Source organism: Phasianus colchicus, chromosome 2 (assembly GCF_987193195.1).
Source record: "Phasianus colchicus chromosome 2, bPhaCol1.hap1.1, whole genome shotgun sequence".
In the NCBI taxonomy this organism is placed as follows: domain Eukaryota; kingdom Metazoa; phylum Chordata; class Aves; order Galliformes; family Phasianidae; genus Phasianus; species Phasianus colchicus.
This window is the reverse complement of record NC_143437.1, coordinates 38,929,607-38,947,086: the sequence shown is the minus strand read 5'-3', so window position 1 is coordinate 38,947,086 and position 17,480 is coordinate 38,929,607. Positions and strand designations below refer to the sequence as shown.

Sequence of the window (17,480 nt, the reverse complement as noted above, 5' to 3'; positions counted from 1 at the left end):
AAGTGACAGGTGAAAAGAATCTGTATCAGCTCTGTGGAACTGTGACAGTTCTATACAAAGACAGGCTCACTTTGCAGGGCTTTTGTTTATCTCATATCTGTTCACTACAAAAGATAGCATTCAGTTTTCAGACAGATCTTTTTTTGTTCCATTGAGACCACAGGGTTAGGCCAGTTAGACTGGCCAGTCAAGTTACTCAATTGTGAACTCTGGTATTAATTGGTTATTTTGTCATAAACTGCTCTCAGCAACGGAGAAGTACTTATAAACAAAAAAAAGTTAGCAAATCTCAAGCTTGCTTTGTATGTCTTTCTGCTCAAAAATATCAATGCTGACAAAATTTAGATCTACAACTCCATTTGATCTAGTCAAAGAACAGGCAGGCAGACAGACATAAAGGGGAATCTTTTGATATAAGAAAGAAAAAACTTTTAACAACAAGTGATGTCATCTGAGACAGCAATTAATATATAAAAAATAAACCTAAAGGTTTTTTTTTTCCTAAATAATTATTCTATTGAATTAACAATAAAATAGGAACATTTTGAACATAATTGTATGTATGGAAGTTATTCTTAATAAACACGTTCCCACTCACTCAGCCTCTCATTCTCCCTGCTTCTAAGATCATCGTGAAGGCAAAAAATATCAATTTTTCCTTGATGTATTCAAGTACGAAGAGCTAAACAAATGAGGATCTAAAGCCCATCAATTCATTGAGAGAAATGATTGTTTGATGAGACAAACTTACTTGATTGCAAGTACTATTAACTACTTTAATAAGATGATGCTACCTTTTTTAATCTACTTTCTTAATCTGCTAGTACTTTGCAAGTTGCTCATATTTGATTATAAAAATGTTATCAAAACATGCTAGTGGCTACAATAGTCATACAGGAGGGAGGAAAAAAGAAAAGTGAATTAACAAGGAGCCTCTGTTAAGGTTTCCAGCGCTCCCGAGTCTTCATACTGACTGTATGTACCATGCAAGGTGTTTAGAAAAAGATCTAGTTTTACTGGACATAAAACCCATTGGTCAGATTATGAGATGTTGATGACGTGCAGGGTCCACGGTGCTTAGAATCACAGAATATCCAGAGAAAGAACACACCAAGATCATCAAGTCCATCTCCTGTTTCCGAACAGGACTATTTAAAAAAACCCAAAACCTTGTGTCTGAGTTTTGTTCAAATGCTTCTTGAAATTTGGCAGGCTTGGCATTGAATAACAGGATATCCCAAGTTGGAAAGGACCCACAAGGCTTTAATTACCATCCTATCTGAGTACCAGACTTGACTTAAATATTTCTTAAATGTATAACCCTCAGAAAGATCAACACAGCAGAATGGCAATACAGGAGGTGTAATAACAAAGGGACTAGCACAATAGAAAGGCACTACAAAGAAAAAGCACTCACCTCTCTCTAAAAATCCAGGCTCACAGGGAGAACTCCACAAGGGAGGGATCTCCAGAAAGAGATCCTTTCCCAGTGCCAGTCAGCCCTTAAACAAGGTCTAAGAGAGGTGCAGCCAGGCTCCACCCCTTCCAGTCACACACCTGAATTGCCTTCACCTGTGCTCCCAGGGCTGACCGGGTCCTTTCCCCAGGTGCTCAGTCAGTGGTTCAGGCCACATCTCAACAGTTCCCATACTATGTGATAAAGCTTGCTAATCCTTCAGGTACCAAAAAGAAAAAAAAGGCTAAGATTTGTAGCTTAGAAAGCATTCAGGCACTTAAAATCTATTGAGTTAAGAACAAACAAGAGCACTATCTTCGTGTTCTATAGATTGAGTTTCCCTCAAATTGATGAGAGAAAAAAAACATTCATTTCTAACTTGCTTGAAAGGATAAAGTAAAACCATTGTCTATTAATGAAAGAACCACTGCATCACAGGAAAGAATTCAAAACCAACAAGAAATCTCACTCTGCCCTGAATTTTCTTAGATTAGGTACTGTACTAGTCCCATACAAGAGGTTGCAAGATAAGTAATCTCACTTATTTGCCAGAAGTCAATGGCTAACCTGTGCTTTTAGCCTAATCAAGGGCTGAGAGCATGGCTCCTCAGCAGAAGTAAACACAAAACTTAACAGGCACGAGCAGTCAGGAAACAAATCTGGGTACACACTTTCCAGGCAGAAGTTGTGAGCTAACAGTCAGCTGCCTTTCATCAGGATGTACGCTCTGCCCCCAGCCTCTGGTTAGATGAGCACCACACACTGCTCCTCTGGGTACAGTATTACATCCAGGGTTGGAGTGAGTTATGCTGCTGTACCACAGGCCTACACTTATTAAACAAAGAAAAGTGATTGTTATTCCACAAGTGGATAATGGCAGTCAGTAGATGGGTGTAGGAGGCAGAATAGAGCATGGAGTAAAGGCCACAAAGCGTTTTATTGTAGAAGGAAAGATTACGTAGGAAGAGGAGAGAATAAGAGTAGAAATGATGTTATTATAGTTTAAGAAAAAAATGCATTCTGAACAGAATTTTTCTTAATTTATTGCCAAAAAGGTTGAAGGTCATAAACATTTAATTAGAAGCTGAAGTATGATGTTTCATAACATCTCACAACTGCAAGGCTTTACTGCGGTCAGTTCAACTGTAAGAGTTTTTATATTGTTGCTATAAATCACCTGAGCTACAGGTAATTAGTTGCAATTTTGTTTTAGTGCTACTGAAGCTACTGTCTCCAAAAGGCTCAGTACAATAGTTTCTATCAGTTTATTCCCAAGTAAGTAATCCCATTAGGATTTGAGCTGACTTTGAATTATTAGTTTCTTGGGGGAAGGTAGAAGCAAACTAAGAGCCAGAACGCTACGGTTGAATAAAACAATTTGAAAGCAAAATAAAGTATGTGTGTGCTGAAGTTCCTGCTTCAAAGAAGAGGTGAAGAAAAGAGTTTCCTGGGGAATAATTGGAAAGTATAGGTCTGACTGACAGCTATTTCCTTAAGTCATCAATAGCTGAACAGAAGTACACAATTCAACCCCATAACTTCCACACAACCATTCGTTACCTTTCCTCCACAACCAAAGCTTTCCAATAAATGGAAATGTCTTCAAATTCCTTCCTGTATCTTAATCTCCAGAAGTGCAAATTCATACACAAAGGTAGGGGAAAAAAACAGTAACACAAAAAGACATTGTTGTACGTAACAGCAATTAATGGCTAAAATAAACAATGCCTTACAAGACAAAACAAGGCTACTAACTTGGTAATAATTTATTAAGGTAATTGGTACTGCACCAGAGATCATAGAATGGTTTGGTGGAAGGGACCTTTAAGATCATCTGGTTCCAACCCCCCTGCTATAGGCAGGGACACCTCCCACCAGACCAGGTTGCTCACAGCCCCATCCAGTCTGGCCTCAAATGTTTTCAGGGACAAGGCATCCACAGTCTCTGTGGGCAACCTGTTCCAGCGTCTCACCACCCTTACAGTAAAGAATTTCTTCCTAATATATAGTCTCTCACATCAGTAGCATTATATTTTAAGCTTTAACAATGAAACAAAGTGTGCATGTGAGCGTGTGGTGGTGGGGAGAGGGGGGAGACAGACTGTGATAAGTTCTAAGTATCTGAACACACATTTGGTATCTGATCAAGCACCACAGTTCTTTTGCAATGTTCTAGGAAAGGAGATTAGTGGTAGAGTAGGATTTCTCTCAAACTTGTACAACAGAAGCTAAAAAATGAATCATCTGTAATTTATTAGATATAATTTCAAACCAAAATAAAGCATAAAGAAAATCCATTTTTCCATTCTTAAAACAAATCATGCATCTGAGGCCTTCAATTTATTTCCATAATTCTTTCGGAAGTTCAGGTGAATGGCATAAAATTGCACCAAGAGCCCAATTCAGCAGTAATCCTTCCTTCAACACAGGCAAATCCTGAAGGACAGTCGTAACCTTGAAAGAGCAGAAGTGACATGGTATGACAGTTTGAAAAAAAAAAAAAGAAAGCAGTTTTTGTTTATTAAGGAAAATGATTAATTAGCAGTGGTACCCTCCAAATCTTTCACCATAATTTGGCACATCTTAACAATCAGTTCCATTTAACAGAACACATTAGATGATCATAACAGTCACAGGTTTTATTTGTTTTTGTCACAATTTTTAGTTCTGGTTTTTTAACTTTAAGAAAAATTTAAACGGCAAGAAAGATCTATTTTATTTAACACTGAAACAACAACCTTACTTTAGGTTAGATATTCCTGTTACATTACATATATATGATTTGCTATACAAGTCTGAAAAGTGCATCAGCTCATTTAGAGCTATGCCTTACAGCCTTGAAGCCAGTGTCACAAACCACACCCATAGCACAGCACTGAATGGCATCTAGTCGTATCAAGAGCAGGAATTCTTTCCTCATCTCCAGAAAAAGCCCACACCAAAAAGTAGGTCCAAATCACTTTATTATCCATGATTATGTAACTATGTCAGTAGGCGCGAAATTATAATGATTTTCAGTCTGTCCTGAGTATTTGATTTTGTCCTCCTGGAAGAACAAACTAGGGGATAGACCATCACAAATATTAAGTCTCCTGGTGTCACTTTAGTCATTAGTCTTTTGGCAACGCAGTGCCATTCTACTCAAGCTCCAATAACAGAACACAAATTGCTTTAACAGTTTTGAACAGCTGGCATGAAAGTCTCCCTTAGCAAAACCTGCTTCCAAAATGCTCAACGCTTTGGCTTCTCTGTCTGTATTTCCACTTCTGATTTTTCTGATTGATTCCATTTTTCTGATTGATGTTTTTCTTCATATTATGAGTAGATGAAAGAAGATAAGTTGCCTACAACACAGCACTACTCTTTCACGATGTGCTAGTAAGGAATGCTAGTAAAGAAAGATTTTTCAGAACATCCATCAGGAGAGAAAATTGACTCTCAAGGTTGGAGATGGAGTTACATCCAACAACAGTTTGCTTATTATAAATATAGAAGGGGAAAAAGATAGGCCTGAATACTAGTATAACCAATACAAGTCTGTCACCAAAAGCTTATTCAGATATTATCAGGAAACTTATGAAATTGTAAAACGATGCTAATTTGTTATGTTCTATCAACTTCATTGGAATTGAATAATGATTCTAGTAAAAATGAACAACCACAAACAAAATCAGTAAAGTGATCAATATAAAGCAAATATAGGAAGCTGCATGCTTATTTTGGTGTTTGTAACAAAAACATTGGTATATAATCAGCTATGAGAATGTGAGTCAGACCACCGCAGCAAGCAAAAGCAAGAAAATAAAACACTCAAAAAAAAACCCAACCTCTACAACATAGTAATCTGTGATTTCTCTAGTCAGTAATTTATAAGACAGACATACTGCCTTAACAAGGAGAAAACTGAAGATAAGTGAGGGGGAGAGGGTTGACTCAAGGGATACTTTTTCTCTCCCTCCTTAAATTTCACCCTGAACCTGAAAAACAAGAACACAAAGCAAAATTGTAAAACCAAACAATGCCACACAATTAAAGAGCAAAGTGGCATGCCATACTGTTACTACTGTATTTTAAATTACTGTACTGCCACTATCTGATATGTAAGCCATATGGGTTTACACACATTGATAATTTCGTGAATACTACTGCTTCAGCTGGGATCCTGCAAGCTTCACATAGAAGCATGATTTCCCTAGATCAACTCATCAGTGGTATTAAAACAAAAACAAGAAAGCTGCTCATACAACCTGGAACAAAGAAAGTACCTGACACAGTACCATACTGAAAACAGAACAAGAGAAAATTCATCCTGAAAAATGCTAGAAATAACATAGTTCATTAGATGAAGCCAGAGATCAATAATGAAGCCAGTCTTAGTTCATATTTTCAATAATGGCCTTGACACTAAGTGGAAGCTGCTAATGAAATCTGAATATAACACAGTTGGAAAGCACTTGCACTGTGAAGGAAGGTCAAAATGTTACTGAAAAAGAACAAAGTGAGATTTGAGGAATAATTTCATTTCACTTTTGTGTGCAAAGTCATTCATTCAAGATTGAAAAGAATTTTTCTGTCTAGTAGTTCATCAGAACACCAGAAAGAATAACTGTGACATTGTACTCAACAAGAACACAAAATTGCACAATGTTTCCAGTAGAAATAATGCTTCAATACCACTTTATTTGGCACAGATAATTCTTCATAAAATACTGCTTAAATTCTTCTTAGGCATCACCCAAAAAAAAAAAAACCCACAGAGCAAGTGCAGAGAAGGACCCGTTTCCCAGTCAACATACTGCATAAGAAAAACTAAATGTTTGTCTTATTTAAAGACTAGTTAATTTTTTGACTAGATTAACCTCAGAAAAATTAGGTCTGACAGTAAAATCAGGAAGAAAGGAAAAGTATGTAAGCTAAATAAGGATATTGCTGTGCAGTGTGATTCAAAAACCCAAGGGATGAGATGCTAACCAGAGGGACCTATACAGGCTTGAGCAGTGGGCCCAGGTAAACCTCATAAGGTTCAACAAATCCAAGTGCAAGGTCTTGCACCTGGGTTATGGTAACCCCCAATATCAGTATAAGCTGTAAGAAGAAAGGATTAAGTGCAGCCCTGCTGAAAACAACCTGGGGGTACTGGTGGATGGCAAGCTAGACATGAACTAGTAATGTGGCTCCACAGTACAGAAAGCTGTATCCTGGGCTGCATCAAAAGAAGCATGGCCAGCAGGATGAGGGACATGATCCTGACCCTCTATTCTGCACTGAGGTCTCATCTGGAGTACTGCATCCAGATGTGGAATCCTCAGTACAGGTGAGACATGGACCTGTTAGAGCACATCCAGAGGATCCAAGGGATGGAACACCTCTCCTACACAGATAGGCTGAGAGAGATGGGGCTGTTCAGCCTGGAGAAGAGAAGGCTCCAAGGAGACCTCATAGCAGCCTTTCAGTATCTGAAAGGGGCTACGAGAAAGAAAGGGACAGACAATTTAGCAGGATCCATTGTGATACGACAAGGGAAAATGGTTTCAAACTGAAAGAGGGGAGACTTAGATTAGATACAAGGGAGAAGGTTTTTGTTTTTTTTTTTTAAACAATAAGGGTGATGAGGCACAGGGACAAGCAGTCTGGAGAGGCAGTAGATACCCTGTGCTTGGAGACATTCAACATCAGGCTGGACAGGGCTCTGAGCACCCTGATCTAGCTGTAGGTGCCCCAGTTCATTGCAGAGGAATTAGACTAAGTGACCTTCACAAAAAATTTCTGAAAACAGAATCTTTAATCTCAGCATGTCTTTCACAGAGGTTAAAAAAAAATTCTAGTCCTCAGTAAAACAAGTCCCTGGAACAGCCTTCCATCACACATGAGATGGGTGAAGAAAAAAAAACAAACAAGCAAAAATACAAAAAAACCCACAGGCAACATCAGTAAATCAAAACCGAAAGGAACTGGTTTAGTAAAGAAATCAATGATGCCATTTAATAGAAATAGTAACATTAATAATGATGCAAATACTTGAGTTCAGGATAAAGGAAGTTTCAGGCTAGGACTGCCATTTGTACTCATCACAAGACTTAGATCTCAAAAATTGTTGAATTCTGACAATTTTATAAAACTAAAGTTTTGTCTCCTTCTGTTAAAAATGTGACTCAAAAGGACAAACTGAGTTTCTCTGTATCCTTTCCAAAAGGTAGATAAAAAAATAATTCCTTCCCATCTTTAGCAAATCATTAGAAGTGATCTGTAACCCTCTGTCAACAGAGGAGCACTATCAGGATTATTTCACCTTAAAGGAGGTTTACACTAAAGGAAATTCTTTCCATTCCCTTTTCTGTTTGTTTTACTGAACACAGCACACATTTACATTCTCTTTCATCCTGAAGCTGGATGTTATATAAAATCTTGATTGTTTAAAAAACTCAAACACTTAAAAACCAAAACAGATCTAAAGATCTGTTTCATGTGTTGGTAAGCACAGAAATATTTTAAAGTAAATTACTGTGGAGTTGGATGAGCAAGAACAGAAATCACCTCAATCTTTTGAGGTACTCCTGGCTCTTCCTTATGGTTAATGAACCTAAGAGGTAAGACTAAACATAAAAAGATACAGGCAGCACCTGCTTTCAGAACTGAACACTGTATTTCAGATTTTTAAACTAAGACTTATCACACCATTTTCTTTTTTAGCACTTGTACAGGTAATTCCAGCATAGATTATTAGAAGTTTGACAATAATAAAATCAGTAATCAGAACAGGAGAGTTAGATACAAATTCAGTTTTGACAGGCTCAGAGCTGATTTCAAACTCAGATTGTCCTGCTCTTTAACAGTAAGACAATCTTTTTGGAAGAAATCCAATTGAGTAGTTCAACAGATGCTCACACATTCAAATTCTAGTATTGCTAATCATGTTTTAGAATTCAGTGACAAGGTTAGCAATATATATCTGAAGCAATATCTGAAAAAGTGCCATTTCTCAAGTGCTTATTCCTTTGTTATGGATTATAGTTATAAAATATTTTAACTGCCAATAACTTCTTCAGGAATACTTGTCAACTGGTTTAAACCAAGAATATACAGTGCAAGTACAAAAGACTATTTCTTGGGCTTAAATAAAAATCTTTCCAATATCATAATAGAGAAATACTCTGTACCACAATAGATGAAGTACAAACAATATAGTGGAACATCAACTAGAATTCTCAATTATCAGACCAACTATCATCAATGAATGTGGTATTATATGGAATAATTCACATTAGAATGCTCTTGGGGATATCATCTAACCCAACTCCCAAAGCACTGAATTCACACCAGTATTTCATAGCTGAGAATTTACTCTATCAAATAGTGTTATTGTACTCAAAGCATCCATTGCAGTTTCCACAGAAATAAAATAGGAGGCACTACTTTCATAGCAATCTGCATGATAAGTTTCACAGAACAGAGGCACATTGACTCATGTCCTTCTCAACAAATCTATTTCCCAGGCAGGCAGTCCCCAGCACTTACTATTGCAAGAGATTCTACAACCCCCACCCCAGGCATAAGACCTTACATTTATCCTTGTTGCAGGTCACGATGTTTATTATGGGCCATTCCTCCAATCTAAGTCACAGAGCACTGTTCTTGACCACATCAACTTCCGTAATGTGATGTCACATACTAATTTGATGAGGACAGGCTTCATTTCCTCTTCTTGGTCACTGATAAAGGTACTAAACATAAGTGGTCGGGGACCTATCTTAACTGATCTCTGGGCAAAGTATGAACCACTGACTGTAAACTTTTTAAGTCTGACAATCCAGCCGCTTTTCATTCTTCTATTCCCCCCATTGGAAAGATAACACTGCAACTTGATTATACAGACGCTGTGAAATCATGCTAAAACCAATACAAATGATGAACAAACTGCCATAAGCAATATTAAATCTTAGCTAATAGAATTTATTGTTTAAGCAATATACAGAAACATCACAAACTTATCAATAAGCAACATGTAAAAGATACCCAAGGACTTCACTGAGGGCTATCTAATGATTGCTTAAGTTTAAAACAAAATACAGCAAAGAAACAATTGCAATAGATTTCTTCCTCTAAAGGAAGAGGACACAGAGATGAAGAATGTTTATACATAAAACAGAAAAGATTCAAATTTTAGCATCTGCGGACATTGTTCATGGAAAGAGATACTAATTTCACCACCAAAGCAAGGAAGCTCAAAACTGTTATCCCCCTTTATACGTGAATTACACAATGGGAAAGGTTTCATGCTTTAACAAAGAACGAAGAACCACTAAAAAGGAAGTTATTTATCAGTATAAATTACTCCTTCATACACAAATGCAACAGATATGTTGACTTCTATTTGGATTTCTAGTTGAGTAAGTATTCATAGCAACCCAAAGGTGACTTGCAGGGTGTCCATGAAGAAAAGTTTGGTTTTTGGCATGTTTTTCTTAGTTGTGTTGTTTTTTCCCCCAGCCGTGTAATCTCATGTTAAGTCACAGCAAGGAGGATCTAACTTATTTGAGATGCATATTATTACTTTTCCCACAGTTATTCCTGGAGCTGTCACAAACAAATATCATACTGAAAGATGTGGCTGAGACAGCTGGTAAAGAAAAGAATTGGCTCAGAAGCTAAAGTTGCAGTTTTAAACACCTCTGACCTACAGGCATCCTGAACGTAGTCAAATGAGCAAACGCTAATATTGCTGAGTATTGTCTACATAAAAAAGAGGAAACCATGACATCCAACATCTACTTCCTAGGAGAAAATATTACTATGCATATATGCAAATGTTCTGTTTTAACATGCAGCCACCGTATTTTCATAGATATACAGCAAGGCAAAAATTCAGTTAACTGCTTGCACATAGAAAGACAGCTTGTATGCACATTACCAGGCACAACAGCACACTATAATTGATAATATACTATTATATATTTAACAGTACTTAAAAGCACAAGAATAAAATTAAAAATAAGAAATATTATGAATTTAAATAACCATTTGCTGCAGGGCAGTATGAAGTGAAAAAATGGTCAGGTGTTTCTAACAACTATTTTACAAGGCAACAAACTTTATCCAATCAGACAGTGAAACTCTTCCATCTGCCACAACAATTTTTGAGCCTGTCGTTTGATTCAGCAAGATTTGATAGAGAAGATCAAGGGTAATTACACCCACAGAAACTTCATTAGTAAAAGTTACATAACCACAGAGAAAAAGTCCAAAGCACCCCCTGAGTGAGAGAAGCACTGACATTAGCAAAATCATCAAATCTCAGAAACTCACGGGCTAATGAAGCAGTGCTTGCCTTTTATTCAGAAGTCTCCACTGACAATAATGATTTTTCAGGGAACCAGGATAAGAGGTTACCAGAAGTTCAGGCTCCCAGCAACTCCCTCTAAACTAACAGTAGCAACCTCAACTCACCTAGAAAACACTGTTGGAGCTCAACAGATACTTGTCTGTTTTTTTGGTGTTGCACTCAAAACAAACATCTTCACAGTTCTTGACCAATTCAGATAACCTCATCTGACCTCTTTCCCTAAGCAAATTGGTTAAATTCTACACTTGAAGTGGAAATAAACCTGTTCTCACACTGCTGTGGATTACAACAAGCACTGTTCACCCCACCTAGTCTCATCATCTTCAAATAGATGAATTTGGAATGGTTTCCTATGCAAACAATGCTGTGTGACTGAAAGAAATGTACAAACATACCATGAAAGTCACAGAGTAGCAGTGATTCTGAGAGGAGGAAGACAACCACCTCCAGTCTAACTGTCAAGTAAGGGAGAAAACATTTGAGAATTCACAGGTTTATCCCAATAGTTTCTGATTCTGTTAGACAGCTGTAGAAACTGCCTATATAGCCCTGTCAATTTATTCTGTGAATAAACTGTTGTTTCAGTTGCCCAAAAAAAGGAATTTACAGTAGAATGTTACTGTTCTGACAAGGGATTTTAGCTACTTGGACATCATTTTATCAACTTATATAGATCAATCCAGATCAAAGACTTAGAGGATCAGACTAAGGGATACCTTTATATCAGCAGTATAAAGGCAACAATGGAAGTGTCAAAACAAATCCTGTGTGTCAGCACACTTTAAGATTTAAAAAAAAACAATCCCCAAAGTTATTTGAAAGCCTCCCTCATATAACTGTTCTGGCTGAACATCCCAGTAAGTTTCTCAGTAGCAATTAGACAGATTAACATGGTGGAAAGGCAATACGGGAATGTAACAGCAAGGAGACCAGCATGGATAAGATATTATTTCACAGGAAAAGTAAAGAAAAGTAAAGGTGCTCACCCATCTTTGAAGATCTAAGCTTGCAGAAGGGATGCCACAAGGGAGGATCTCCAACCAGAGATCTTTTCCCAGTGGCAGTCAGCCTTCAAATGAGATCTGAAAGGTGCAGCCAGGCTCCACCCCTTCCAATCACTCAGCTGAATTGCCTTCACCTGTGCTCCCAGGGTTGACCAGGTCGTTTCTCCAGGTGCTCAGTCAGTGGTTCAGGCCACATCTCAACAGTTCCCATACACATTCAAATAACCTTTAAGTTATTTCAGCCAAAATTAGTGCCACTTTTGCACTGCATGCAGAGAAGCACCTTTCAGTCATTTAGCTCGCCGCTCTCATTTACTGTATAATGAGATTAGTGGTCCTTCAAAATGGCAAAACTAAAACAGTAACTGTATGGAGCTCCACAGTAACTCATGGAGCTCCATTTGCATACCACATTTTTGTGAAACATACAATGAAGTAAACTAACAGAAATTCCCAGTGGTTTCACTTATTAGCTTTCCAGTGTCAGACTAGTGCATGCTGATGTAAACTAATTCCTACCTTGTCTCAGCTCATATCACAGGTTCCATACTGCCAAACATAAAACGTTTTTCTCTGGGATTCAGATAGAGCAGAACAGAAGAGTAATGACAATACTGCTGAGAAAATAGGCTATGGGTTTATAAATACAATGGGTTGTTTTGCATTAGTCCAATGAACGAAATTGTTCTCACACTGGGTTTGCATTCATCATCAATTAGAATTTTTACATGACAAACCCAGAGCATCCTGCTGAACCCAAATCACAGCTGGCAATCCTTGCGTGGCAACACAACCACTCTTTGAAACAGCTCCCTTCATTGCTATAGAGGGGAAAAAAAAAAAGACACACAACACACTAGGACTAAAAATAATAAGCTGTTGTCCTGACAACCTCACAAAGGCTTACTTTACTACAGCAGAGCAGCGAGATAACCTGATCACCTTAAGCTGCTCCTAATTCTTCTAGAGCAGCTGGCCACTACAATAAGTAAGAGATGTATGCTTGCATACACACTATATACGATATCACATTGTGCACTAGGATGTATGCATATACAAAGACATATTGTTCCCACTTTTTTCCCCTACTTTATGTCACACACATTTAGTGTGACTTCTCATATTGCAGTACGTGTCAAGTATTCATTTTTCAGTGCTGAGAGCCTAGAAAAATACTTAAGGCACTTGTTTCCTTGAATGTTCTTTACGTATCTAAAAGTAAAAAATAATTGGCTTTGAACTGAAAACCACAACTGAAAATAATCACAGAGGAAGAGCGTGTGATTGGTTCCTAGTTGAATATATAAATGAATAAACAAACAAGCAAAAGAAAAACTAAAAACAAGAAAAAAAGAGACCACAGAGTAGGATTTCCTATCTTTCACAAATGCCACCTCCACAAAATGTAAGAGATAGAGAGAACGCTCATTTACAGTGACAGTTTTGCTAACTATGCATTAATTGCAGAATTCAACTCCCCCAAGAAAAAGGAAAAAAAAGCCACAAGGATCTTAATACTACATACATTTATAACATCTACAGAAAGCCATATTCTCTTCTTACTCCCCTCCCCTTATGTTCTTACCCCCCTTACCTGCCACTTAATTCTCATAGCCTTTAACAATTTATCAGATGTGACGGGACTAAGTGTGAAAATCCAAGTTGAAGGACAAAATAGGGGTAACTGCATGGTAGTTCAGAATTTCCTTTCCCCTCTCATCATACAGAATAAGTGAGTGCCCCAAGGGAAAAAAAAAAAAACATATCAAAAACCCCAAACCAAAAGGAAACAGCTTCATAGGCTGTATCAGATTTAAAATAAAGGTTGGTAAACCAAAAGGGAAACAGAAGCCCAGATTGTTGATTTGTATCCCAGCCCTGTATCTGTACTATGTATCCTCTAACATAAATCCTATCAAACCATTTTCATATCACTCAAATCTGGGAAGTTATATTTTGAAATTCCTGTGATTCAAAAACCTACCTAGAAGATGAGTCAATAGCACCATGTCAGTGAGAAGTTAGAGGGCAACAGGGAGTGAAGGGAGAGGGGGGGAGAATGAAGGAATGGCAAAAGCTATGGGAGGATTATAAAAACGTCTGCAAAGCTGGATATGTCACACTGCAGGATTCAGGGCAACAAATGAAGACATTATGTAAGAAAAGAATCAAAGTCAATAGCAGAAATCCAAGTCTTGTGCTCAGAATTTCTGAATTCACAGAGCTGCTGAGGGGGAGGGGAAATCAGGACAACTTCAGCTGCTGCTGCCTTCCAAGCTACTACAGCAGAGCTTGATACCTCTCCTACAGAGTTTTCTAGATTCCCTTATTTCTAAGGGATTCCCTCCTTCCATTGCAGCATCTTTCTTCATTATGTCTCTTAGTTCTAAACTAAAGAAAATAAAGAAAACTATTCTTAAGCAAGTACAGGTCATTTTCTTCAAGAATACAGAACTCTCCAGATAACAGTAGCTAAAACAATGTCTACTTCCTTTCAAACACCTACTATTCTTAAAATGTTTCACACAGATCCAAGAAGGCTGTTTGCTTGTGGGTTCAAAAAGATGGAACAGCTGCTGATTACATTCATTACACATTCAGGAGATTAATTCATACAAAGTCCAAACATTTCTTTAAAAAAAAACTTCAAGTCATATGGCATCACTGCTGAGTGTTATGAAGAATTAATGGTATTCTTAGCACAATCTATATTAAAAATAATTGGTGTTTCTTAAACACCAATTAAAAGTGTTAAACATACTTCTCCATCTATTGAATGCAAAATCCATAATTGGAGCTTGGTTTTGGATTCTCAGATTGGTAGACAGTTATTACAGTATTTGCCCAAACAGGGCAGAAAAATATTGGAGGTGCACCCCAAGCCTAAACTTCCTGAACCACTCAGATTTACAAGAGGATGAAATTCCTCTTAAAAATAAAGAGAGAAAGTGATACTTGCCTTAACTTTACAGGAAGTAATGTTTTAAAGATTGAATACAAATTATGCTGCTTAGCATATTGTATATTTTTTACTTTAAGTACAGCACCACAACAAATAAAGTCAGCCATCTCCTCTTTACTTCACTGCTTCACAGTGCTGCTTGCCCAAATCACCACAAAGCTCAAGCACAAATGGAATACAGAAGTAAAACACTTTAAAGCAAAAATTGCAGTGAAAGAGAAAGGAACATTCATCAAACCATGACTTAATTTCAAGCTGTCAGTATGGCCACTGTTAGGTAATCTTGGATGACTAATGTGAGAAACAAGATAACCCAGCACCCCACCCTCCTTCCACAACCAGGAACTTGCAACGTTAGTAAGAAAATACAAGATATATTTCTCACTCCTCATTACCAAACTATAACACTCACCAGTAAAATGCATGAACCTACTGGTAGTATTTTAACAACCAGCCACCTAACCATAACCTTAGTCCCAGCAAGAAGCAAATACTTCTTCCTGCAGACAGAACTGCTGTATGTAACAGTCTTAGGGGCAATGCCCAGCTACCATGCCCAACGTGAAGCTGACAGTGATGAAAGAACTGCCTCAGTTCACTTGTAAAGGTCATCAGGCAGTAAAAGAGGCTTTGCCTGTGTGACCACTGCTTTGCTTAGTTCCTGGTTTCACTCAACATCTGCAATAATATTTCACAATGCACTTGGGTAATAGTGCTTATCAGTAAGTGTCCACAAGAAAGACTGAATTATCTTTCTCTTATGATAACAAAACAAATCTTAAAGAATAATCTGACTGGCACAGTAAGCAAATGCCAGCTAGAAACAAATAAATAATGAGGTTTTGTTTAGCTCTAGGTTTCACATCATACCCTTGGCATATATGAATGACACCTTTAATTGATCCAACATGATTGGTGGAACAGCCTGGCATCCTCACAAGTACATATTCCTTCTCGTTACATCCAAAGTGCTGCATGACCTGGTAAATTAACACAATGGACTTACTAAACCAAGACAATACATTCAGAGCCTTCCCCGTGATCTCGTTTTATATGAATGCTACATAAATTATAAATAAACTGTTGTGGAGCTTAAGTGGTGTTTAAACATCCCTAACGCATCATCGCTCATGATGATTTAAACATTTTTGCATTAATAATGAAACACATTTCAAAGATCAGATTTAAGTATCTCAGAGGCAGTAGCAAAGAGACAAACAGAGAGGAAATGCTGGAGTCCACTGCCAACAGGCACTGTTTTGGGAAGACTAAAGAACAAGATGAACAGAGCATCAGGCCTATGCATTCCTATTCCCCAGCAGGCTGGGATTCACTGTGTTCCTAAATCCAGCCTCTAAAATATTTCTGTCTAAAGTAATTATAGATAGGATCTGGAGAAAAATTAGCTGACAAATGTACTGTGGTCCTTTTTAAAATGCAGCCCAACTAAGTAATAACAGACTGAATTGTTGTTTCTTTCATTTTACATACAGCCTTTCCTAGCCAGCTGCCTTCCCTTAAAGAAATGCAAATATTGTTCAGAACTATCTTCCAACCAAACAAACTTCCTTTAGCTGTTGGTAGCGGCACGTAGGAAATACTGTCTATAAGCATGAAGACAAGCAGGTCAAATTGCTGAATGATGTCAGCCAGTACGCAAACTAAATTCTGCTCTGCTCCCATCAGCGCCGATCTGATGTGGAAGGCAGTTTACTATTCACACGAAGGAACAAAATAGACAAAAACAGAAATAGCAGGCTGCAGAAACAGATTACACGCTTCCCTTCTCGGTGGGATATCTGAGATAAGAAAGCCATCTAGCGTTAGCTCGTAGAAGTGAAAGCCGCACACAAAAGAGCTTGGGAAAATTAATGTAAGCAATTCTCTGTTAACTTCTAGTTTTTATGATGCAGAAAACACAAACTCATTTCCCCTAGCGAAGCCGGACCGAAAGCAGAGACTGAGACTACCAATATATTAAAGCGACCCGGCACCCATCCGCCTCCCTGCCCCGCTCCGTGACCGCTAACAGCCGCATCTGACATTTGGCAACTTCGGAGTTGTCTTTGTCAGAAGCGCTGCCTCCACACCCGCACCGACACGCGGCCCCCAAAGCGACGGGGCCGTAAGAACAGACCCGCGTCAGGTCCATCCCCAGGGGCTGTCACGTAACGAACCGAGCGGTGAGTTTGGAGAACGGAGCGCAGCAGCCACCCCTGAGGAGTACGCGGCAACAAAGAGTGCTGAAGGATACAGATTGAAGCGCAGGTTGAGTCTCGTATGCGGTAACTAAGTAAAAAGCACGAAATCCACTTCAGGAAGCAGCAGGGGCTGAACAGCCTCCTTCTCCGCTCTCCCCGACGCGAGGTGCAGCAGCGGCCGGCCCCGGATCAACACTCTCCGGGCAAACTAACTCCGTGATTGCAACGATCTTCGGGCAATCGAAGCTCGGAGCCCCGTGCCGGAGCAGAGCTGCTCCCAGCGGTGCAGGACCGCCCCGAGGCGCCGGGCGTTACGTATGCGGCGGATCGCGGCGCCGCACGGAAAGCGAGCGGTCCCCTCCGGCGCCGCGCCGGACCGCTGCCGCCCCTCGGCCCGCAGAGCTCGAAGAAAGCGGAGCTCCGTCGCACGCAGCACGGGGACCCCCGAGGTACCCGGCGGGGAGCAGCGTTCCCGTGTCCCCGGAGATCTCCCTGCCCGCGCCGGCTCCGCTCCTCC

General features: G+C 38.9%; 1 protein-coding gene across 8 annotated transcripts in view; it reads right to left on the bottom strand.

The window, feature by feature from the left end:
• Positions 1–17,480, bottom strand: part of SIPA1L2 (signal induced proliferation associated 1 like 2) — a 162,797-nt gene that overhangs the window by 129,549 nt on the left and 15,768 nt on the right. The window contains exon 1 of one of the 8 annotated variants that reach the window (XM_090135422.1): positions 11,783–17,474. The exons of the other annotated variants lie outside the window; for them this stretch is intronic. The gene's annotated coding sequence lies outside the window, so the exon portion shown is untranslated. Of the gene's footprint in view, positions 1–11,782; positions 17,475–17,480 lie in introns of those variants that run through there. 8 annotated transcript variants of the gene reach the window in all.